Source organism: Pygocentrus nattereri, chromosome 2 (genome assembly GCF_015220715.1).
Source record: "Pygocentrus nattereri isolate fPygNat1 chromosome 2, fPygNat1.pri, whole genome shotgun sequence".
Taxonomy (NCBI): Eukaryota; Metazoa; Chordata; class Actinopteri; order Characiformes; family Serrasalmidae; genus Pygocentrus; species Pygocentrus nattereri.
In genome coordinates this window covers 40244473-40269057 of record NC_051212.1, presented here as the reverse complement: position 1 = coordinate 40269057, position 24585 = coordinate 40244473, and the positions used below count along the sequence as shown (strand labels likewise).

General features: G+C 37.7%; 1 protein-coding gene across 6 annotated transcripts in view; it reads right to left on the bottom strand.

The window, feature by feature from the left end:
* Positions 1-24585, bottom strand: part of tnr (tenascin R (restrictin, janusin)) — a 235290-nt gene that overhangs the window by 135340 nt on the left and 75365 nt on the right. For 4 of the 6 annotated variants that reach the window (XM_037531224.1, XM_037531214.1, XM_017710961.2 and 1 more), the window contains exons 3-4: positions 6650-6713; positions 1246-1322 (exon numbers count right to left, since the gene is read on the bottom strand). The gene's annotated coding sequence lies outside the window, so the exon portion shown is untranslated. The remainder of the gene's footprint in view (positions 1-1245; positions 1323-6649; positions 6714-24585) is intronic. The other 2 variants (XM_037531217.1, XM_017710962.2) reach the window with 1 other exon arrangement.

The following is a 24585-nucleotide window of genomic DNA, read 5'->3' as shown; positions in this document are numbered from 1 at the left end:
CTTTAATCTACAGTTTCAGAACAACAGGATGCAGTACAGATACGTTTTTGTCTTCTAAGGTTCAAATGTAAATAAACCCTTAAGGGTACAACAGGTCTCAATGTGTACCTTTAAATGAGTTAGATTTTCTTTCCCCCGAAATAAAAAAATAAATAAAAGGCTTAGTTGCCAAGATAGGACGTATGGAGTATATTACAAAAAAAACAAACAAAACAAACATCACCTTACCACCCCAGCATCGAGAACATATAGTTTGGTATCTTTTTAATGAGAGTATTCTATGAAAGGGAACTGTGAAAGTAACTCAAAGGTTATATTAGTCCTGGAGGAATTGACATGATGCCATATGTTTCACTTTTTTTTCTTGGAGTATGAAGACACTCAAAGACACCTTTGCTTGTATTTTCTGTGGGCCAAATGAAACCATTTACCCTAATCATCTACCTACACACAAAAATAAAGGTACGTCACTGGGGCAGTACACCCTCTTATCACTAGGGTGGTATTCTCAGGTGTACAGGGAACCATAAACCATCCACTGAAATTCTATCTTCTATGTTGTCTTGAATCCACACTCCCTGTCTCGTCTCCATTTTATTGTTCTATTTTAAAACATTAGGTTATAAACATGACAAATATGTACTTTGGGGGAAAAATTATTTAAGGTACACAATTGGACCACAGACCACAGACTGCTGTACATTTGAGGGAACATTTACATTGTTTGTACTTTGATGAATGAAAAATGTGATTGCACAGAACCTTCATTTCTAACAGTGTAGCTAGGCTAAGTGAAGGCATTGTGAATGTGAATGTAATATTAGCATTGTCATCAGCTTAGACATTTATAGCCAAGACAACTTTTTTTCATGTATTTTGTACACTTACGGTAGGAGTTTTAAACTGACTGAGCTCATCAGAACAATTAAAAATGTAATCCATATGATTAACATTTGGTTTTACATCTCAGTTTATCATTTAACTGATAATCATCCCATGTCTAAGCATATGTTGTAGACATTTAGCATTTTAATTTTTAAGCTAAGTGGACACAAGCCCAGTTCTTCATATGTTTGGTGTGAGAGCAATACGTAAATATGCTTTTTTATGTGCATTTTACTTCTCTTATCCCATAAGATTACCAACATCCTGTGTTAATAATCATTTTAGTGCATGTCCCATTGTAGTCACGTGATCATCACAGATTTCATGTCCACACAGCTCTATGGCTCTTATCTCCTCCACCTGTGTACTGAGTTCAGCCTGTGAGGTCTCTCCCTGATCTTCATTCCGCTTGTATGAAGCTGTTGTGGCTGTGTTAGCTGTCAGAGGAGATAAGAAGGTGAGAACAACAGCAGGTAGAACACAGACAGTGCTGGAGCAGACACCAAACTGCAATTCTATTGAGTAGCAAACGATCAGTGAGTGAAATCGGACAGGTATGTCAGACTGCACAGATCTCTGGCATCCATTATTGAGCAGTCTGGTTGCAGGTCGATCAGGTATCAAGCCTGTCTTTGGCAGGTTGCTGCATTTCGATCTTCTTCAGCAGTGCTGCAAGCGGAGGAAGCTGAAAAAAAGGCCCACTGATATTACCAGGACGCTCACCAGTCCCCTCATTTTCTCTCCTCCAAAAGGCCATGCAAGTGTTTTGTGGTTAAAATGCATGGAATGTTCACTTACTTTTAAATTTTCTTCTCATTAACATCTTTATTCAGGCCCTCTAGTGTCTATTCTGCCGGTGGAATGGAAATCGACTTAAATATTTTTATTTAAAATAACCAAATAAAATATTTTTACACACAACTTTGTTATCATTTCGTGTGAAAAAGGGGTTAGGTAACACTCTTTCTTAGTGGTGCTTAAGTTCTTTTTAAATTTATTTATTCTGACAAGGAAAGCACTAGGTTTGGTTGCACTGCTTGAAGATGCATAAGAGATTCATTAATTTTTTCTTTGTGTGAAAAGACAGGAAAGTAAACTACATTATAAATAACCACTTAAATAAAACTGTCCCTAATTTCCTGACAAGCTCACTGACAAATTGAAAGTGAAACTGAAATGTTCTACAAATGTGAGACATTGGCAGTGCAATGAATTACTGCTAAGAACACTTCTATTTTAAAGAAAAACAAAGAGCATTGCTGTTGCTTGGCTGTTTGTCGAGGGCATAAAAAATGTCAGCACCTCTTTAGAAATCTGATGTCCTTCTAAGGGCCTATATACTACAATTTCTTGGATTTTTTTTTCTTTTTTTTTAAAGTCATAAATATATTTTAACATAATGATTTTCCAACTTCTCTTTTTCCCATTGCTGTGCCTTTAAGACTAATATATGTAAATGATCTGTTTGGCTGTATCTTTTGTACTCTGTATATCTTCACTGTGAGTAGGCAGGGCTAAACTGTTGCTGGCTATGGTGAATAGATGAATATGTAAATGTGTTGAGTTTATTGATGTTACCAAAACTGTGAATTCAAAATGGGCTGTTTTTACAGGTTAGTTTACAGTATGGACTGTATTAATATCAACCTTTAATATCAAAGCTGCTGTCCAAAAAAATGAGAGCTGGAAAATGAAACAAACTGGAGACTGAACTTTGAAGGTGTGAAAAATGTCCCTGCAGATTTCTTAGAAATCAAGTTTCCAACAAAAGAATGGAAGTTGGAAAAAGGCAACGGGTGAACAAGTTAAATACTGAAACTTCTGAAAAGTTGAGGCCTCTGTGTCATTTTCTGTTAAACTTATTGTAAGGTGTGTGAGAAATGTTTATGTTTATTCTGGGTTAGTGTTCTCCAGCAGTTATTCTCTTGGTTTATTCTGACCCAGACTCTTAATATGAAGGCAGTGCTAGCCATCCCTCGCTATGTTTGTGTGTTACAACAGGAAGAACTGTTAGGAAACTCTTGTATACAGTGTAGCTGTGAACAACTACAACTGTTAACAGAGCATAATGAGTACAATATGTTTTCTGCTTTTTATGCTGGAAAATTAGTAACTTGCAAATGATGGCCGTTTTAAAATTAAAATGAAAATTAAATCAATTTGGAAATGTAATAAATGAAGGGTGGCCTCTCACACAGTACTGTATCAATCTTAACCTGCATCTTTCAGTAACCACTGTAAATAATCTGGTAACTACTATGCAAATACTTTCAAGAGTGAGCAATGTATATGCAGACCCTTAGGGTTTAAGAGGTTACTGTACATTAATGGCTCATCAGCACAACAGGCTGCTGTGTCAATGTTGTGGTGCTGCAGTAATGGCCAGGATGATAATCCCCATTGATTAGTGGCTGCAGATCAAAGGCTTCCAGCACTGTCACTTCACCTCCACTCCCCTCTCCTCACACATGGGACCATTAAGAGAGGCTGTCAGCACTTCATTAAGATGTTGAAGCCACCCCACCCCCCACCCCAGGGAGCACAACAACCCAGCCACTCTGCTTTTAGGGAAAATCAAACAGCACATACAGCTAAATAGCTGCAATAAGGTGTTAAACCCTGGTCTGCGGCTATGGTCTCAGGGGTGACACCGAGCTGCTGCATCCTCTCCATGAAAAACAAGCTGCTTTCTTTAACTAAGCATTAAGAAGTATACATTATTGAAGATTTAATTTTAAAGCTTATCCCAGCCTGGGGAGTGATGCTAATTAAAGAGGATATGCAAAATGTAATCAATTCTGGCACTTAACAACAGAGTGGATATTAGCGACATAGCCCTCAATATACCAAGGAACAGACTTAAACAATTTTAGTAGTGATACTGGGTATTGATGCAAATCTCAGAAATGGTACTGAGAAAAGTAATGCATTTTATATCTGTACATCACTTCTACATAAACTAAATACATTGTATCAGCATAGTTATTGCCAAAAGTAAGCAAACCTCCAATTAAATATATTTTATTCACATGTGGAAATTCAACATGGATAAAATATGGTGGATGCACTTTCACAAACATCAAAGATTATGATGTCAGAAGCTTGTTTCAATGAAAGGTAGATCAGGATTGACCCATGGAAGATGCAAAGAAAAGCATAGTGTCATTTGATATTAATTACCTCTCAGACATAGTTAAAGCGAGCTGAGAAATTATGTCAAAAGTACCACATTAGTCGATACCACACACTGTGATTGTAAGTAGAAGAGGACATTTTTTATTACAGTATGAATTTGAGGAATTGTTACTGTGAAGAATATACTCCACTATTATGTCCATTGAAACAAATGGAAAAACATCAAAACTATTTATAGAGAATATGAATGTAATGTAAATTTATCGTATAACTCTAGGTAAATGTGTTATGAAACTAGTATGCATTTGGTATTTATTGCTAATGGTGCTGATCGGTTGCATACTTTGCAACAGAAATAGCTGCTGAGCTGCAGAGTTCTCAGCTTAACTGAACACTAGGTCGCAAGACCACACCACTGTGTGATGCAGCTGACTAAGATGCGTTGCTAAAGGCTATTATTACCACAAGAGACTGGCAGTTCCCAACGTTAGCTCCCTCAGGAACAACCTGGACTAACACTAATTCAGACTGTACCTGACATTACATAACATATCGCATGTCAGAAATTGCTTTAAAGTGTTGGTCTTCTCATTGACAGTATTGATACTGTGTTTAAGTGACAGTATCGGCAACCATAAAAAGAACAATTTATGCTTTCTTACTGTTTTATTAGTCATAGATCATAGTTCTCTCTCTTTCTTCCTCTCTCTCTACAAGAGGTGTAATTAACAAATTACATTTACTCTCGTTACGGTAACTGAGTACAGTTTTCCCTGTAATGGTACTTTTTGAGTAAAATTAAATCATAGTACTTTTACTTGAGTTAATTTTGAATTAAATACTTTTTTTTTTTTTTTTCGTAACATTACAGAGTAAAAATAAATTATGAGTGTATCTGCTCAGACACTAATAAGAACCAAGCAGAATTAAATGTAAAAGATTAACCAATTCAACAACAGCAGCTCCACTAAACCAGCACGCACAAGGAACAGACTGCATCCAAATGGTCATCTGTATTCATTTTCACATAAACTCAGAAAAAAGTATTATTCTTTAGCAGCCAAACACAAAACATGCTCGGATTCACTTTCAATGCTCAACTGTTTCTGTTTATTAAACTTGAAATCTGTTGCATATGTTTTATTACAAGAGTCTGTCAGCTACTTTTGTTAACAGGTGTCACCCACAGCCCACAGTTTACCCATTTATACAGCCTAGTTTAGCTGCTGTTTGGAGATAAATGGTCGGTTGTGGCTGTGAGACAAGCAATATAGTCTAATACAGGCTCTTCATAAACTCTGAATGCTGTCACATTCCTGACTTGCCTGATCTGATCCCACCTCCCCGCCTTCCCTCCCTGTCTCTCTTTCTCTCCCTCCGTCTCTTCCTTTCTTTGCCTCTGTCTCTCTCTGACTGTCTCTCTCTCTCTGCCTTGGTGTTTGTCTTTAACAGTGAGAAGCTGTTTAACTGTGAAATGCAGTAATGTCTGATTACTAATTAAACATATTACAGTAAAAATCAAAGATGGGTAAATTGCTGATGTTGCTGATAATTTTAATGGTAGAAATATTCTGAACAGATATCAGTGAAAATATACAGTGTGAAGGCTGTAAATGTGTTTACTGTCTGTAGAGGTTCACGTCTGTTAATGTAAGTCCAGGGAGCTGATGGGCAGCAGGACTCTCACAAAAATTACATTATAAATTAAGCGATCTACTCATCATTTCTTGTTTTTTTCTTTTAAATGAACTTAATTAAACAGTAACAGTCTGTGCACAGTCTTTCAGAGATTCTAAAATACTTTATTGGAAACAGATAAACTAGTAAGTCTTATATAATAATCTAGTCATGAAATGCATGCAGTTTAATGTAAATCTTCATTAGACAGTTTATAGACAGGTGTGTAAATGTGCAATAGCAGAGCATATTGTGATCAGTCTCAGCTCTCAGAACTTTTTCCCACATGTTTTGGTTTAGTGTTTTTCTGTACACTCAGCTCAGAAACATTTTCAGGTTGTGGCAGAAGAAATACGAAAAAGCAACTAAGTAACATGGTACTTAAGTAGTTTTTTAATAAACTACTCATTTACTCTTATATGTACTTGAGTAGATTAATACTCTAATAACAGTACTTGCATTATGAAATGAAAAATATGACAAAGGAGACCCCATCTGTTGAGCAGCTGAAATCCTACATCAAACAAGAATGAGAAAATATTTCACTTTAAAACAGTGTGGTGTTAAAAGAAGAGTTGATGCAACACAGCGGTAAAAATGTCACCATCACAACTTTTTTTAAAGGTGTTATATGGCATGTAAAAAAAACATTCAAAAGTCTCAACATTTGATATGTTGTCTTTGTATGTTTTTCAATTAAATACAGGACTTATATTTCATGTACATATTCATACATACATTCACCCTCACTCACTTTTTTCACTCTCTCACTATATTCTGATTTTGCCACTGATCAGATACAGGCACAGTTTGCCATGCAATATTTATGGACAAGCTCTACAGGGTGCAGCACTTATCTAGCATTTATAATGGGAGTGAAAATATTTAGGTTACACTGTATGCATGCATCACTGATGATGAGAAACAGAAGAAGACCCTACTTTGATCTTACCTTAAAAGTGCCAATAATAGTCCTCTTCTTTACCAGTCTAACCTCACAGGAGTAGGGCCAGTACCTGTCAACAGAAAAGGAAATGGTTTACTAAGCTCCCAAGAGCCAACAAACACACACACACAAACACACACACACACACACACACACACACACACACACACACACACACACACACACACACACACACACACACACACACACCTGTTCATAGCCATGCTGTGATGGATTCTGCTAATGTGAACCTCCTAGGCAGGCACTGAAACGCATTAAACAATCTGCTTTACCAGAGCTCTGCCACTGATTAATACCATGACCACTTTTTTCACTTGCAACATAAAAAGGAAATTTTATCAGTGCAACATATCCTGAGGGATGGTGCCTGCTCACCTTGGCTAGCTCAGATAAAGCCAAGGCCTCTGCTTGCTCTGGGGCACCAAATGAGACACCTTCTGCTTTGTGATTCCCTCTTAAACATAGTTGCAGACACACTGTGGAAAGTGGAACCACTAGAATTTTTTCTTATATGGGTGGCCAGATGGGGCCATTGAAAATATTAGGGCTGCACATCAAAACCAAAAGTCATAACTGAATTTTAGGAATTATGCTGTTGTAGCACATAGACCACCTAAAAACTGTCAATTAGAGAGTTAGGGAATTCCATACTGAGACACTTGGTTTTTCTTATTTTACTATTAAAGTCACTGATTATTTCATGTTCATTAGGGCTGTCAAAATCAGCTAAAACCGACCTTTGACTAAGTAGGTTCACATCATTCAAATATGTTTTTGTGCATTACACCCATAAGAAGGCAAACCAAAACAAGTAGATTTGGGTTGTGAACTCACAAGGTAATTACCACAAGGTTGAATTATTCACTCATTTCAGTTGGACCTACATTTCATTTTAAATCCATGGCCCCCTTTGCCCCCCCTTAGTGGTGCCAGTGGTGCTGGACCCACAGTTCCAGCCAAACATATACCTACCAACCAGAATTTTTACTATTATCCACATTTTTGAACAGTGAAGACATAAGAACAATCAAATTACACCAATGAAATTTAACAAATCAATGCTACTTATTTATAGCACTGTGTAAAGCCAAGTGAATACAGTCATGATTTTAGCCACAATTTTTCTGATCAATAAATTGTGCACTCTGAAGACCACTCAAAGTTGAACAGTCTAGCCTTCCAACTTCCCCAGTCTGCAAGTTGTTTCCGATGCCCATATCTGAATTACTCCATGATGAACCTTGCAGTGTGATTGCCCCTACAACGAGTAGCAGGAAAAGTGATAAGGGACTCTCAGGGAGTGAGGCGCGAACAATCAAAACATGGTGAAGGGGTGACTGAAGAGAAAAAATCTGCAATCATATCAGCTGCTCAGTGTCTGTACGGCTGGGTTGAGAGTAGCCTCTGAGTGAATACTTGTTGTCGCAAAGCAGCTTTAAAGAAAAATCTGGGTCTGAGGTCCCATGAGCAAGCAAATGGTGACAGTGGCAAGGAAATAAAAGCAAGAGGAAGAAATCTTGAGAGGAACTAAGACTCAAAAAGGGAACCCGTCCTTCTCTGGTTGACACCAGGTAGAAAACGATAACACAAGCAAACTGAACAGAGGGTGAGATTTTAACATTACTACAAAATGTTAAAATACAGAAAAGGGGAAAAACAGGTAAAGTAATGGCTTTGATTAAATAGTTTGAGTCTGTGTGACAGCAGCAGGAGGGTCAGTTCATGCAGATGAGGTTCGCACAGCACTGTACAGTGGAAAGCTCAATGGTTCTCATATATCTCTCCAGGTAAAAGATCTGACCCTCCTGTCACACTGACATAGATACATATTTTGTACTGTTGAAGGCAGTGTCGCAGTTCTGACTTAACACGTAAGACTCATGATTTTTTTTTCCTATCTTAAAAGTATTTCTTGTCTGCCAGTTTTTGTGTTCAGTTGCTTGTGTTAGATTTGATACCGGTTTAAACAATTCAGCCTGATGGACTGAACAAACGCTACATGCAGTAAACAGCTAAGTTTAAAGGAAAGAGGGACTTTAGAGTAACTTTAGTTTGGACAGCAAGTATGCTAACTAGCACAACAGTTAATTTAGCTAAAGTTGGCGAATAAGACAACTCAAGTTTTATTTAAAAATCACATTCTATATTTGCTATAAAAACTACAGACCAACCATTTAAGCCTCTTTTATTTACTGCATGTACTGCTTCAGTTCTGTACTTCAAATTGAAGGTTTTTCTATAAAAGCCTTGTTATTTGAAGACGTGTCAAACCTGACAAGATTTAGTAGAGATTTATTTGAGTACAATGCAATGACACACATGAAGTAACTTGTGGATGTCTCTAGTAGCATTCATCAGCAATACTCACATTGTTCTAAGATAGTTGGATCAATGGCCAAAACATACACTTTTAGCAATATGGAAGGGCTAGACTCATAGCTGCCACAATAACATTTGAATTCAGCCATCTAACTTTGTAAGAAAAAAGGAATTGCATCTATTTACATATTCTAAATAGCCCTCACTGTACTGTGATTACTATTGGGCAGTCATAGAATCTAACACTACATCATGCACAGAATGATTGCCATTCTTGCTGACTGCAACACTTAACCTTTTACACTAAGGTATTACAGGACACTTTTATGCCAGGACAATTTTATCTGATACTTTCTAAATGAGCAAAAGAAAGTTTTTTTCTAATTAAATAACTAAAATAATGGCCTGTTCAGTCAAGGTCCTGACCTATGTGTCCCATAATAACCCTAGGACATGACCCATTTTACCTGAATCATTACCACTTTACTAAGACCTCTGCCTGGTGTGTGGCAGGATCCATTGGCCATTCATATTTTTTATTGTTTTTTTTATGTTAAACCATGTTTTTTTCAGGGTCACCTAACTAAGTTTGTCTATATCTACAAGTGTTGTAAGTGTTATGATGTGCAAATAGTACAAATAAACTTTTTGTTTGTTTTCATAGGTTTCTATAGCTGGAATGTTAATGAGCGTTGCATGTGGGGGAGGGGAAATAGGCTTGATTTCAAAACTCACACTGCCTTTGTGTGATGTGTAAATGTTTAAAGTTATTCTAATAAATATTTAGAACAAGCTAAGTCTATGAAAACTTTTTACTATTTGAAAGAGTGGTCCTGCACATAGAGCATATTAAAACTTTTTAACAGCACAAGCTACAGAGACACAAAAGCTCATACAGGTGCAATACAAAGGGAGTTCTTCCTAGGCACTGCTCCTCTGCAAGGGATTCAGATGTATACAGACATGATTTCTGACTGTATAATGTATAACGCACACGTTAGTCTACTGGCCTCCTCTTCAACATTGCAACAAGCAAGAGATCTGAGAGAAAATGCATATATTATCTGTGTGTTGACAGTTTGCATAATGAAATCTCATGAGGTAACTTTCAAATGCAAATTGTGCTCAGAGTGTGGAGAGGATTCAAAAACAAGCTGAAAAAAGTGCTGTATATGCAAAAATCAGGGACTGTAAAAATGTTCACAGAAGCTTGTACACAGAAAAAAAGCACAGAAAATAACAACTGCCCACATTTCCATTCCTATCACTTCTTAAAAACAAATGTAAAGTATTTCAAATGTACAGTAGATTTGGGGACACACTTCTTTTCAATTAAAAATTTCAGACTGCTACTTTTCTGTTACATTTGCAGGGAATACATCATAAATTAATAAAAGTGTTTGTATAATAAACTTGAGTGTTATGTTAAACATCCAGCAAAGACTGAATGAAAAAAGAAGAGAGAAATATAATAAAGCCCTGCTTAAAAATGTATTGTCAATCCTATCAGAGAACTGTTTGGGCATGGCCCTAATATTCTGATCAGCATCCATGACTATGAGTTATGAGTCCAGGACTCCCATCCTACATGAAACAGGATCCACATATGCACTCTATGACTCATTAAAGCATTATAGCTTTCATACAGCAGAATTTTAAAAAAGGTAATGTTCTTATTCATTTTACTATTTTTCCTGACAGATGCTGCTAGATGGGTGAGCTTGTTTATGCTTCTTAAGCTAGCTTTAGCTTGTAACAAGTTTCTCTGACTCAAACATAGAGAGGCCATAGAGAAACAGTTTTGTTGAAGCTGTGCAGGTGGGACAACCCATAGCAGCCTTGAGATTAATGAGGATACTGCTTACATACGTGTGACCCAAGATTAAGAGTGTTCAGTTTATATCAAAAGAAGAGAATTCTGGCAAAACACATTGGCAACTCAGTAGACACTGACAAATAATACTTTGTACAGGGACAGGCAAGATTAGCCTACTTACAACAAAAATGTTTAGGCTCCCTGGGGTTATAAATAACAAAAATACCTGCAACACTTTGCAACAGTATCAAGTTCATGTTCATTTATTGCAAACAGACACGGAAAGGCTTCTCTGTATTAAAACAATTTGAAAGCTAGGTATCCCAGTGTGAAACTAGTTTGCCCACTAGTTTTGGGATGAAATCTACTCATTACTCAAGCTCACAGGAACAATTCGAACAGTCTGATCATAAAGAAATTTCTCTTCTAGAAAACTTTGGTAGAACATGAGTTGCTGTGTGCAGCTGCTTACTTTTGATAGTGCCCAGGGTGGTAGTGGGCAATATAATAATCATATTACGATAAATTACCTAATATACAATATACTGCCCTAAGAACATTGCAGATATCATCAGTATTTTTAGAACACATGCATCATAAAACTGGAGCGCTAGACCAACTTCTGCTGCATTCTGCCTACAAATCAGCTTTTTTTTAGCTACTTTTTTTCCAGGAAACCTTTGTAGAATATTGCGGGAAATCCAATCAAACCTATTAAGAAGCTACACTGGCTGATTAACTCTCTGGCTTCCTAGCTCTTTACTTTGCAGCCAACAAGACGACACACTGCGCTAGTGTCAATCAAAGCTTACTTTATCTACTGAGACTGAATAAAAAGATAAACTATACTGTAAGTATAGATTTTGAAATTAATTTAAAAACTAGGGAAAAAAATCAAACATTTGATTGAGAAAACAGATAATAATGGGCAAATATCTAAACAGCTCTTTGGTTATAATGCAGGTTTAATCTGTAACAGCAATCTTTACAATTGGCCTATCAACAGGCTTGTCACAATTATTACAGAATTGTCTGATTGCAGTTATTTAAGATAAACATAATTGTTTGAGATAATACCGATTATCGAATCTGAATGCAATTATTTTCCATAATTATTAGATTTGACAGTTCATCAACTTAAAAGTTCATAAAAGCCAATTAACAGTTTATACAGACAGTTTTAACTTCTAACTGTGTATTGCAACACATTTAAGAATATTTCTTTATTTGGTAGCTAGGATGGAAATTTAAATTTAAAAGAAATCTTTTGCATGTATGCTTGCAGAACAAGTGTTTTTTGCTCAAGCATACACACTACAATTTCATTGCTGTTACAGATTAAACCTGCTTTGTAACCAAAGAGCTGTTTAGATATTTGTATATTATTATCTTTTTGTCAATCAAATGTTTGATTTTTTTCCCTAGTTTTTAAAATTAATTTAAAAATCTATAGTTACAGCATAGTTTTTTTATCTTTCTTTTTTTTTCATTTTAACTTATGACTTTTAATTTTAACTTGTTTTGCTGGTGCAGTATTTCTGTTGTTATCAAAAGGAAAATTCAGAAAGCTGAATATTGTGATATGTAACATGTATCAGGAAATTATCATGAAAAAGTATCACAAGTTAGCCTATGCTGTGAAATTAGCTGCTATGCCAGCTGTGTGTCAGTCAGGGCAGTAAATGGAGAATTGAAAAAAGGGGGATAGAGCATGCTCCAGCATTCCGTGAGCCACAGTGCCTCTCTGTAATTTGTTATCTTTTGGAGATTCCATTTCCTATGTGTTGATGCAGCAGATAGATTCCCTCACCATAACCATTTATCATCTGTCATGGAAAACCTGCTTCACCCTCTTTCTTCCTCCTCAGAGAAGAAAAAAAAGGCTTTTTCAGTACAGGCTCTTTAAGAGTAGAAAATTGCCTGGATCAAGCACAAATTAATTGTATTTTTTTTCTAAATGAAGACATGGCATCTCTTTACTGTAAAACCACTAAGAAGAAATGTTTTCCTGCTGACCTAAATAAACATTGCTAAACATTAATGTAGTGCAAAGAAATGCAGGACAGAAAGGTACAAACATTAATGACTTAAGCACTAGCTGCATGCCACATTCACATTTCAAATATAACACCACAGATTAAGCTTACATTTACAAATGACTTACAAGTCAATATCATTTTCGTGCAGAGAGCAAGTGGAGGCACATTTTAAAGGCAGAGCTTTTGCAGGTCACCTTAATTGACCACACAATAATGCCAATCAGCACGCCTAAACACTGCTCTGCAAAAATCTCATAAACCGCTTTCAGAAGTGAAAGCTACCCCGAGGAACTAATATTAATGACTGTGAAAAATGACCAATTTTATGTTAATGAAAATGACTATTTCTGAAAGCATAAATTATTTTGTGCAAAAATCATTTCCATGATAAATGAGGCTATTCAATTTATAAATTAAAACATGATTAATTGCTTGTCATGGAAAATAAAGCCAGTGAGCCTACTGTGCTCGGTGGGTTAATTGTAAGCGGGAGGGAGTCAGTGATGCCTTCTGTTCAAGACTATGAATCCATAACCTTTAAATGCTACATTTCATGATGTACAGGCAACATGCATATGCTGCAAAACAACTGTGTAGTAAAGTTTTTTTTAACAAATTCAGTCTGGAGACTGAAATTAAGTTTGTCCTTTACCCCAAAATAAATGAAAAGTCAAAAGTTTGGGTACCCCTAATAGAATGCATGTTTTCCACAACATTAAAAGCATTTTGATCTACAGCTTAATTCCAAAAAAAGTTGTAACACTGTGCAGAATGTAAACTTTAAAAAGAATGTAATGATATGAAAATCATGTAAACCATGTTTTAAAAGAAAATATTAAAGACAACATAATAAATGTTTAAACTGAGAAATTGTATTGCTTATGCCCATTTTGAATTTAATGTCAATGATGTTCCAAAAAAGGGGTATGTTTACCACTGTTTTTCATCACCTTTTCTTTTACCAACACTCTGTAAGCGTTTGGGAACTAAGGAGACCAATTGCTGTAGTTTTGAAAGTGAAATGTTTTCCTATTTTGTTTGATTTCAGCTACTCAGGAGTTTGAGGTCTCCTTTGTTGTATTTGTCATTTCATAATGCACCAAATGATTTCAGCAAGTGACAAATCTGGACTGCTAGCAGGCCAGTTTAGCACCAAGACCCTTTTAATATGGAGCTATGGTGTTACATGCAGAATGTAATTTGGCATTGTCTTGCTGAATTAAGCAAGACCTTCCCTGCAAAAGATGTCATCTGAATGGCAGCATATGTTGCCAAAACATGTATACAGTATATCATTCAGTTTTAATGGTGCCTTCACAGATGTGTATGTCACCCTTTTTCCATCATGAAAGCTGGACTTTGTGCTCTGATAACAAGCTGAGCCTTTAGCCTAGAGGACACAGGGTCCATGATTTCCCAAAAAGAATTTAAAATTTTGATTTGTCAGAGCACAGGACACTATTCCACTTCCCTTCAGTCCATTTTAAATGAGTTCAGGCCCAGAGAAGGCAGCAGCATTTCTGGTTTCTTCTTTGCGTTTTTTTTTTAACTTACATTTATGGATGATTAACTAAACAATTCAATCGATCATGTCAGTGCATATACAATGGGGGGAGTGCAAGGTGTGTGCTGATGTCACACAAGCACAGAAGTGGGAATCAAAAATCCTGATTCTGAGCACATCACCCACACTCACGTCAAAGTGTTCAGTATGACTGGAGCTGCGAGCATGCTGGGAGAGAATCAGTAAACAGAATGAGCTTCAGGTCACAACCAAGCGAATAGAAAATACAGCTTAAGAATTGTTCTATAAAATGAGATGCAGTTAAAAGAAGCCATAGTACTGCCACCCCCTGCCTGTCTCTTATCATCATCACCATCATACCATCATTGTCTCTCTCTCTCTCTCTCTCTCTCTCTCTCTCTCTCTCACACACACACACAAACACACACACACACACACACACCACACACACACACACACACACACCACACACACACACACACACACCGAATTAACCCAAACACAGCAAGGCCTCTCCATTTCCTCTCTCATTAAATCTTTCTGAGAACAAGAGAGAGAGAGAGAGAGAGACAGACAGACAGATAGATAGATAGAAAGGTAGAGAGAGTGAGAGAAGAGACAGTGGTGTATGAGAGAAGAGAGACTGAGTGTGAGAGATAAGACTGAGAGAGAAAGGGAGAGTGTGTGAGATTGTGTGAGAGATTGCATGTAAACAAGATAATAGTAAGATAGAGAGATAGAAAGAGCAATAGATAGAAAGAGAGAGAGGAAGAGAGATAGATAGATAGAAAGTGAGAGAAACACAGAGGGGGAGAGAGAGAGAGAGAGCCCAAAAGAGAAAGATTGAGAGGGGGAGAGAGACAGATACAGAGCAAGAGAGCGAAAGACTGACAGACAGACAGAAAGAAAGCAAAACACGAGACAGAAAGAAGGTGAAAAAGAGTGAGAGAGACAGTCTGAGAGAGAGGCAGAATATGAAAGATAGAGAGATTAAGATGGGGGAGAGAGAGAGAGCAAAAGAGAGGAACAAAAGCAAGAGCGAGACAGCTAGCAGATTGACATCTGCAGCTTTGTACTAAATGACTGAAATGACAAATACATGAATCAGTTTTTTTCTTACAGACCATGAATGTAAAGGAGGCAAATAAACCCCATAATTGTATCTCAGGGATGTTTTACTACAGAAAAACCTTTTCCCCTATGTAGCGTAGCTTACACATGTGTTCATCACAGAGAAATGAATCTTGCTATCTTTAGCAAGAGCTACAAAAGAAGGCAGATTACTCTTTTCAGCAGTGCAAGTCTAAAGCCTCAGGATCTTTTGAGGGCTTTTATCTTTGGCATTTCTCTGAATAGAAACCTTCCCCTGAAACACACGTCTACAGATTCATCAATTTGCACCAGATGAAGTTGAGACATCAAAAAAAGCTTTTAAAAAATGTAAAAATACCTAAAAATGCTGAAAGATAAAAAGTCAAACTTTGACCTGAGCCACACATACCATCAACAGCATGTTCAATTTAGTACATAAGCAAAACAACAAACAAGCTTCACGACTTACAGCCGTTTTCCTCTCTTTCTCTGCTTTCAAATGGGGAGAAAAAAGTACATCCATCAGAGGAAGCACAAAAGCCTTGACGGACAGAGTAATATGCTGTGTGCTTGAAGCGTCTTATTAAAAGCATTTTGATGGCTTTGTGGCTTGTGGCTAAACCTCACTGTCTGAGAAGGCCAGACGAAGCGGTCGAAGTGGCTCATACATTTAACTCCATGGGAAATATGATATTTGTAATTATCTTGAAAATTGTCACATTATACACAATATGCTTTTCTAAATACATTGTGGATTTATTATTATGTGACGAGCAATTACCCCTGGTTTCATTCAAATTTAAATGGATTTGTTGCAGTGCAGGTTGTGACAAAAATATTGTATTCACAGTTTTTATGGTATTTTTTATATGCGGCACTCACTACTGGTTCTTTTGACCTGGTATGTACAGTCGTTAGAGATGACTATAGTGCAGTAGCAGAGTTTTGATGGGTAGAGAAAACATTCTACTTGAAAGCATAATTTCTATCTAACCATGCCTAATTTATGTATGATGCATTTATATGTAGGAGGAGGAGATAAAAACCCATAAACCCAACCAGTGTTCCATCATATTTACCAGACATTCTCTCTCTCTCTTTCCCTCTGTCTGATGATGATCTGAGGTGAAAAAAGGGCTAGAGAAGGATTTTCTTGGCGGCAACACAGAACGGGAGAGCGTGAGAGAGAGACGAACTCTACAATCCCCAGTCAATCCCTGTTGAGCTCTTAGCACTGATGGATTGTCATTAAAGACGAGGAAAAGAGATTTATACTCCGAAAAGGAGAACATATTCTTAAGAATACTGAGAGCAGCATTCAAGGACAGATCATTCTGAAACATTTAACAAATTTATTCACACTATTCAAAAACACCACTCTTGCTTCACTTTACCAGATACATTCTGTAAATGCAGCAATACAGTGTAAGCAGCACTCTAACTGGCATTGTGTACATGGCCTGGAGAAACAAAAGAAGCGCCACTACCAGGACAAACTGGCACTGAGAACAAGCCAGCCCAAATAATCCTGTTTCCTATGTTCTAGTTTTTATAGCTGTGCAAATTGCCAGTCCACCCCCATACAGACCATTAGACATACATGGCCTGAAGACTTCTTCGGGGGGAGGGAAGTGATGTGGCCACTTTGCTGAATGCTAATTAAAATCCATGACACAATCAATTCAGCTACATTCAGATGGAGTAAAATGCACAGTGAGGAAGGCTTCACTCTGATACAGCAGAATCCCCTTTACTTGGCTGGTTTCTACAGTGACCGAATGCTGTTTACAGACTTGCGTGATGGATCTTTTGGAAAGCAGCTCCTTTTAGCTCTGCTTGACAGTGTATTCTAAGCTGGGTCTTGAGCGAGACGGATGGCAGCCCCGCCATTCTTTTTGCTTCAGCTGGAAGTCTCTGGCTCTGGATGTGTGTGCTCCCTGCGGATCTAGCTCAAAGAGACAGACTCACACACACATGAACAGTTGAGCCACTGGTTTCAGGAATCAGAATGGATATAAAAGAGCCATGACTTCATCCCACCCTCTGGAGGGTCAACAGTCAGAGATTTGGACTGACTGAGGCATTGCCAGATTGTAGATTCAAAATCTACTAGCTAATATTTACCACATATTGGACTTACAAATAATGTTACATATGGTGCCTGTTTGCACATCTTAAACACTATAACACTATAACTAAAAGTTTTAGCAGGGGATGTTCTGTAAGGATTTGACTGGTGGATTCATAAGTGATATGGGATCTGTGTAATTTCCTGAAGCATTCACACCAGCATTACATGACAGGAACAATTTTAATAATAATAACAGCCCAGTTCACAGATGTGTCTATTAGGAAGTTTTATGACATTACAATGGGGTGTAAGTGAACATACCAACTACTGCTGATGGAGATTTGAGTTCAGAGAAATACAGAAAGCATTTGCTTTGGACTTATTACTATCAGGCTGTAAGATAATATATACATATTTTATATTACAGTTACAGACCTCCTCAGTAATTACTTGAATTACACCACCCTCTGAGATAAAGCTAACGTCATTCAAATAGCGCTTGTGCTGCAAGCTATATGTCTCAGAGATTCAGAAAATAAAGTATTCTAAAGTCGGTTGATAATGTGTTTGGTCACTCCTCTAAAATGCATGCAAATTCAAGTCAAAGAGGTAAGAAAAATGTCAAGGGTATGAGTACGATGCCAGTTGTAATACATTCTCCTTAAGATTCAGTTGTCAAAGCAGCTGTCTGAAGCCACACTACCGGTATGAATTCCTCTGGGTAGCAGCAGTCATTCTATTCTTTAATACACATAGCCCATAAATAAACTGGCAGTTCTATAACATAGCAAAGCTGCTGTCACAAGCTGTCATCAAACTGTCAAGTTAGCACAAGGTTGCTTTCTTTGAAAATAAAAAATAAAAAATAAAAAAACACCAACTAATATCTATCCATTTTCATCAAATATTAGACATTTGATGACAGACCTCTGAATTATGGTCCAAGCTTTGCAAACACATCTTATGACCTTATTATTTTTTCTGTCTGCAATGGAGCATTGGACAGCAAGCCAAGGTCTCTACAACTCAGGCCCGGTTGTGGCCTGCTGTGATTAATGATGCATTCAATCCCTTTCTTTGCTGTTGTCTGCTTTGGAGAATGGCACATATCACCTCTATGTGGCTCTGACAAATATAGCTCAAGAGAAAGCAAGCCAATCACACCAATTACCATCTGGTCTCAGGTGCGAAAGCGATCAAAGTGGGTGGCCCTGCAGTTTGGATAGCCCTTCAGTATCTTGGCCAAACAGAGCCCATAAAACCTATTGGCACAGAAATGGCTGGCTCAGGGGACTCAGGGTTTTGGGCTGATTTCAGGCTGCTTCCTAACAGGAGCGCCGAGTCCCTGCTGCCCATGGGACAAAACGCTGGCTAGTCAGTGGCTGAGGATTTGCTGGCCCAGTTCTGAATCGAAAGTGGATCATATAGGTCTGTCCATCAGAAGAGCACAGCCAGTCAGGCTAATGCAGCCTAGCCTACAACCAAACAATTTACAGTACTGGACTTCATACAATACTGAAAATATAACAATAACAATAAAAAAGATCAACTCCAGTAACTTTACAGAGCATGTTCAGCTTAGTACTGGATGCCTTTGACAGCTTGTACTAAATACAGAATATAGCCATATTTTTACATTGGCCTAATAAGACAGCAATGTCTTTTTTAGGCCAGTCATATTGTTCTTATGTCTGAATAAGATTTTCTTGAGGCTGATTTTATAATTAGATTGCTAACTCCAGACATTGAAACACTGGAATCTAACTGGGTGAAATAATATTGTCTTCCTTCAGGGAAGGTCACATCTCTGCTTCATCATCTCTTCATTAAAAGCCTGAATAATGTCCAGCAGCTGATTAGATTTCATTTGCATCTCCAAATGAATTCTAGGCAGCTTCATCTGTATAAGCCATAACCAGAGGCAGTATCAGTTTTCTAAGAGCCACAAACCTGTTTATACTCTGTAAACATACTGAGCTCTGGCAAGTGCTCAGGACCATCCAGCCCGCTTGAGATGGTTTTAAAAATATGAGGAACACTTTAATCTACTTTTGGAAATGGACGTTGGGATGATTGTTTGTCATGCCCAGTTAGATATGTGAGAACAGCTAATGTTTAAAGTCAAAAGGCTGCTCCATTAGGGACAGTCATACTAAATAAAGGTCAAAAGTAATCGAAAGTCATTTTTCCTAGGGGCTGTTTTCCATGTACAAAAGGCTGTATATTCAACTAGGACAAGGGCTGACCACTCTTCCCCAAATCACCATAGTAACATGACCCAGTGAGCTCTCCAACCAAAGCACTCCACTGAAACTTGTTTTACTATTCTGCAGTGTTCCACTCTGGGTAAGCATCAAGAGCTATTGAGAGTAATGATGAAACAAAAGTCTTTTTACAGAACCACACACATTATGACTCAAGAGCAGCAGTTCTGATTGCCATAAACCCTCTCCCCTCAGAAATGTGGGTTCTTAAGACCCAATCACACTAGCTTTTTTTCAATTAAATTTCACTTGTCACTTTCACAATTTCAATGTCACTGGCTGCAATGAGCAGAATCATGATGTCTTCTGGAGCAAAAGGTTTCTTGTGTAAAACTTTGTATGGAGTTCACCATTTATAAACATGCACTGTTGACCACTTAAACCACTTTAGCTTCATTAATCTCTGAAGTTGCAGTCTATAGCACAGAAGATCCAAATGGGGACATCTTCTTTCTAACCATTATGTAATTATTTTCCATGTAACGAAACAGAGTAATGTGTTACAGATTAAACAATTTTTTTTTGTGATAAACAATTATTGCATTTTTCATCATGGTTTACAAGGGTGGGGAAAGGTAAGGGGGAGAAACAGTTTAAACTTTGTAATCACATTACATTTACTGAGTTAATATGATTTTTGTTTGTTGTATTACTCATATAATTAATACAAACAGAATTTAAATTGCGTAAATGTCCTTTGTCTATCCATGTCTGTCCCTGTAGAAAATTAGCATATGTGTTATCTTCCTGCAACAGTTGAGTGAATGTATTATTTAGATTTTAAATTTGATCAGTAAAATGCAAGTGCAAGAAGCAACATAAACTCCATGAACAATCAATGTTCTTGAAACTTTTGAAGCATTTAATCAGGTTAATATGAAACTAATGGATAAAGAACTCTGTGGTTTAGCCTTGGTCACACCTTTTTCACAACACATCACAAACTCTAGTTTGACTTGCCATTACAAGCTGAGCCCAGCTGGCTGCTGTCCAGGGTGCTGAAGTCACATTCACTGGTGAGCTTCAGCACCCATTTTGTGGACAGCCGGCCTTCATATTGCCATAGCACAGTGCCCCACAACAGGCATAAGCCACAGATGACTAGTTTAGCTTGCAAGGAAGAGAACCTGCAAGTACTCATCTTTCGTCACTTGGTAGAAGGAGATGTGAGCACAATGCAAATTCTTCCTCATAGCTCAGTTTCTTTGCCCATCCAGACATAGATGGTGAAGACACTGTCTATGGACCTGCAGTCAAATATGCTCCCTGCACAGAGTTACTTCCTTTTCACTTTGAGGCACTTTGTAAATAAATTGGTCCCTTCGGGGCATGACTCCAGTCATTTCTGAGTGTTTCTGGAAGCCCTTGCAGTCACAAGTACCACACACATTCTTGTAGAGTTCTCACTTTTTGAGGAAGCATTTATTTCAATCCAGTGAGCAGGATGCAGATGGTGGGGTCCAGTAATGGAGAGTTTGTGTAGACACTGTGGTCTACAACACACATCATCTGCTTGGAAAAAGTCAGAGAAATAAACTTTTGAAGTTTTGCAAATCTCCTCTGCTTTGTAAACCACCTGCATTACTCAAATGCACCCAAACTAACTCTGGCATCTGTCAGAAAGAGCTGTGAATTTGCTCAGATCTGCAAACAATCTGTGTTGCTCAAATGCACCCATACTAACTTTGGCATCTGTTGTGGACAGATTTGTTTCTGCCCCGTGTTCTGCTAATCCATGCAGCAGCTAATTTTCCTGACTGATTTCCCTATAGTCCGTTTTGTTAATTGTGACTTGCCATGATTTTGGATGTAGCTTCATCCTGCTGTTTCTGTTAGCAGTCTAAGCCATGACTATTAACTTCAGAAGTGTGTAGAGCAGCTTGAGTCTATCTACACATAATTTGATTTGAGTGGTCCACTGTCCACCAGAACACCAAAAGCGATTCACAACATTCCCACCAGGGGGAGTTTACATGAACATGATAGCGCCTTCTCTTCTAATCCCTGCCAGTAATCTCTCATGTTAATTACAAGGATATACTTACAGCAAGTGCACACCAGGGAGAACAAACTTGTTTGCAAGATACACAGCTCCATTGTATTGGACTGCTCAAAGCATCCATTCAGAACATTATATTCCCTTTGTAGCCATCAGTCTGGCTAAATGGTCTTGTGGTGAATGTAAGCTCTGTTTTGGAAATCTTCAAGGCAAGTGTCTAATTCTCTTCAGGCGGTATACAGTCAAACTGTGCATTTATTCAATGGCTAACTTTGGTTTCACTTGTTAATTGTGCTGTCCAAGTCTAGTCACAGCAAAAACAGTTTCTGTTTGTTTCGTGATGTCTTTATCTGTGAAGCTTTCTTTATTTCCTGAGTAATGACTCATTCCAAAGATGAGGTGTTATGCAAAGTGGGCAGATATAAACAGTTTCAGCTTTCAAAAACAGGACTGAAATCTGCCATGGTAAATTTATTCATTTGCGATTCATCAGTCATGGGGATTGATCTCTTTACACAGAGAGAAAAGTAGTTCATTTTGCCTTTAAATGTACTTCTCGCATTAAATAATGGCATCTCTAAATGCCATCTCTAAATGCAGTCATCGTGTCTGTTAATAAATTAAAGAAAATTTCCAGTAACACTTTACTGAAGGGCAGCATTCATAAGCCTACACAAAATCTAAAAAGCCTTTCAGGACAACTGATACAAGCTTTATAAGCATTCTTAAAGGCTTTTTTAAACAAGTGTTTGTTGTCAAGGTGCTAAGGTGACAAATTGACAAAAACACTCTTTATAACAGCCAATGCTTTTTGGAATAAGCCATTATACATTTTTAGGAAGGTTTGTATCAGTTGTCCTGAATGGCAAAGGTAGGTGTCATGTAGCCTTATGAATGCTTATCAAATGATCTAGGATTAATTTTTTGTACTGAACTACCACTAGGAATACACTAGTATCAGTGTATTGTTCTGTTAAATGTTTTTGACATCAAAAATAAGCTGTTAATAACTGGATTTCTAATCTACTCATACTGTTCAGAAACAGTGGCAGACACGGAGGCAGCACAGTGGAGCTGCTACATTGGCAGTATTTTCACTGCTTCCATCTGACACATTTGTGTGATTTAAAAAGTTGACTTTCTTTCAAAGTGTTGACACTGGCATCTGTCTTTCTTCTTTTTTTTAAAGCTGAACTATAAGTTTTTTGTTAAAACTGAAAGAAGTAGCGATGCTGAGTCAAGAGAGACAAAATACATGCTAAATTATGTTGTCCATGTGCTGCTGTGAGTCACCCTGTAAAGCCTGAAATTTCATTTACAAGTCATTTAAAAGTAAGAGACAGAGTTCTTACGTAAATATACACAGGCTCAGGGTCTAAGATCTGACTCAATGTTTAGGTCTCAAATGCAAAATCAACATTACAAAAATAAAGATATAGAGAGAACAGCAGATGATTCACTTTGGAAGACATGTCGCTCACACAGTTTTGACTGTTTAAGTTCGCATTGAATGCCATTTAAGCATGCTCGCAATCATCAGATGCTTGGGGAAGAGGTCCGAAGCACAACCAACAATGGTCTTCTGCACGCAATTACACATTTCAAAGAGAAAGGTCTCCAAATCCCCAAACCTTACATAGTGTAGCTTTAAAATTTCTCATAGAATGCAAACTACACAACAGACCCATTTAAAAGGGACAGAACAGAACAGATAAAACTTGGACAAGTACTCATTTCACTCACAGCTCATAATGGAAAAACTAAATGAATAAAATCAGCCCCAGGGATACTACAAGGTGGGTAAGGTAATACAAGGCATACAAGGTAGCAGCTGAGGATGATTTAAACGCCGTGCAGTTGACTCTAAACCACAGTGTTTGCTAGCCTACATCATCTATGCATCACACTTACTGGGGGCTGAAAAGATAATGGACATTTAGTTGACAAATCCTCTGAAGATGTTGAGAGAAACAGCAGTGACAGACTCAAGGCTTTGTTGAGGAGGCTGAACCATGGACTCATGGCACACACACTGTAATAAAAGCTGAAAGCACTGATGCACATTAAACGCTCAACATCCATCACAGCTAGGCAGTGCGCGGAGCACTGAGTTTACATGTACCTGTCAATGTCCATCAAGGCCCATCAAGGACATGGATACAGGCCAGTGGCTCGCAGCAGGTAATGCGCATTCGAACACTAAAAGCCCGTATCTGTTCAATCTGTTATCATAAGGCTGCCTGGCAGGGCTGAGAGAAATATGTACGCTTGCTCCACTCCAAGGGTCTATTAATTTCAAGTTCAGAAAAGCATTCGTAACAACACTTACACATGACAACAAGGAGCTGATTTAATCTGCAAAAGATGAAGGCAAATTATATTGCATCAGGTCAAATGTTGGAAGTTGCAGTTATAACAAAGGCATTTTGGGACTGTAAATATTTGTCACTTGCAGCTTATTTAAACAAGAGGATACATTCTGTTGAAGGAATTAATATGTTTTATGCTATATATTTGTGATTAAGTAGATCAGATAATTTGTATAAAGTCAATTATTGCCATGTGTTTATCATTACAATATGCAACCTGGCAACTGAAAGTGCAGACTCAGACATACATAATTTCATACAATATCAATAGTAGATTGAATCAATAGTCAAAACTCTTGAGTTCTAAGAGTTAAACTCAAGCTGCAATGGTAACTTGGACACAATGTTTTATCCATCCATCCATCCATCCATTTTCTAAGCCGCTTCTCCGTCAGGGTCGCGAGGGGGTGCTGGAGCCTATCCCAGC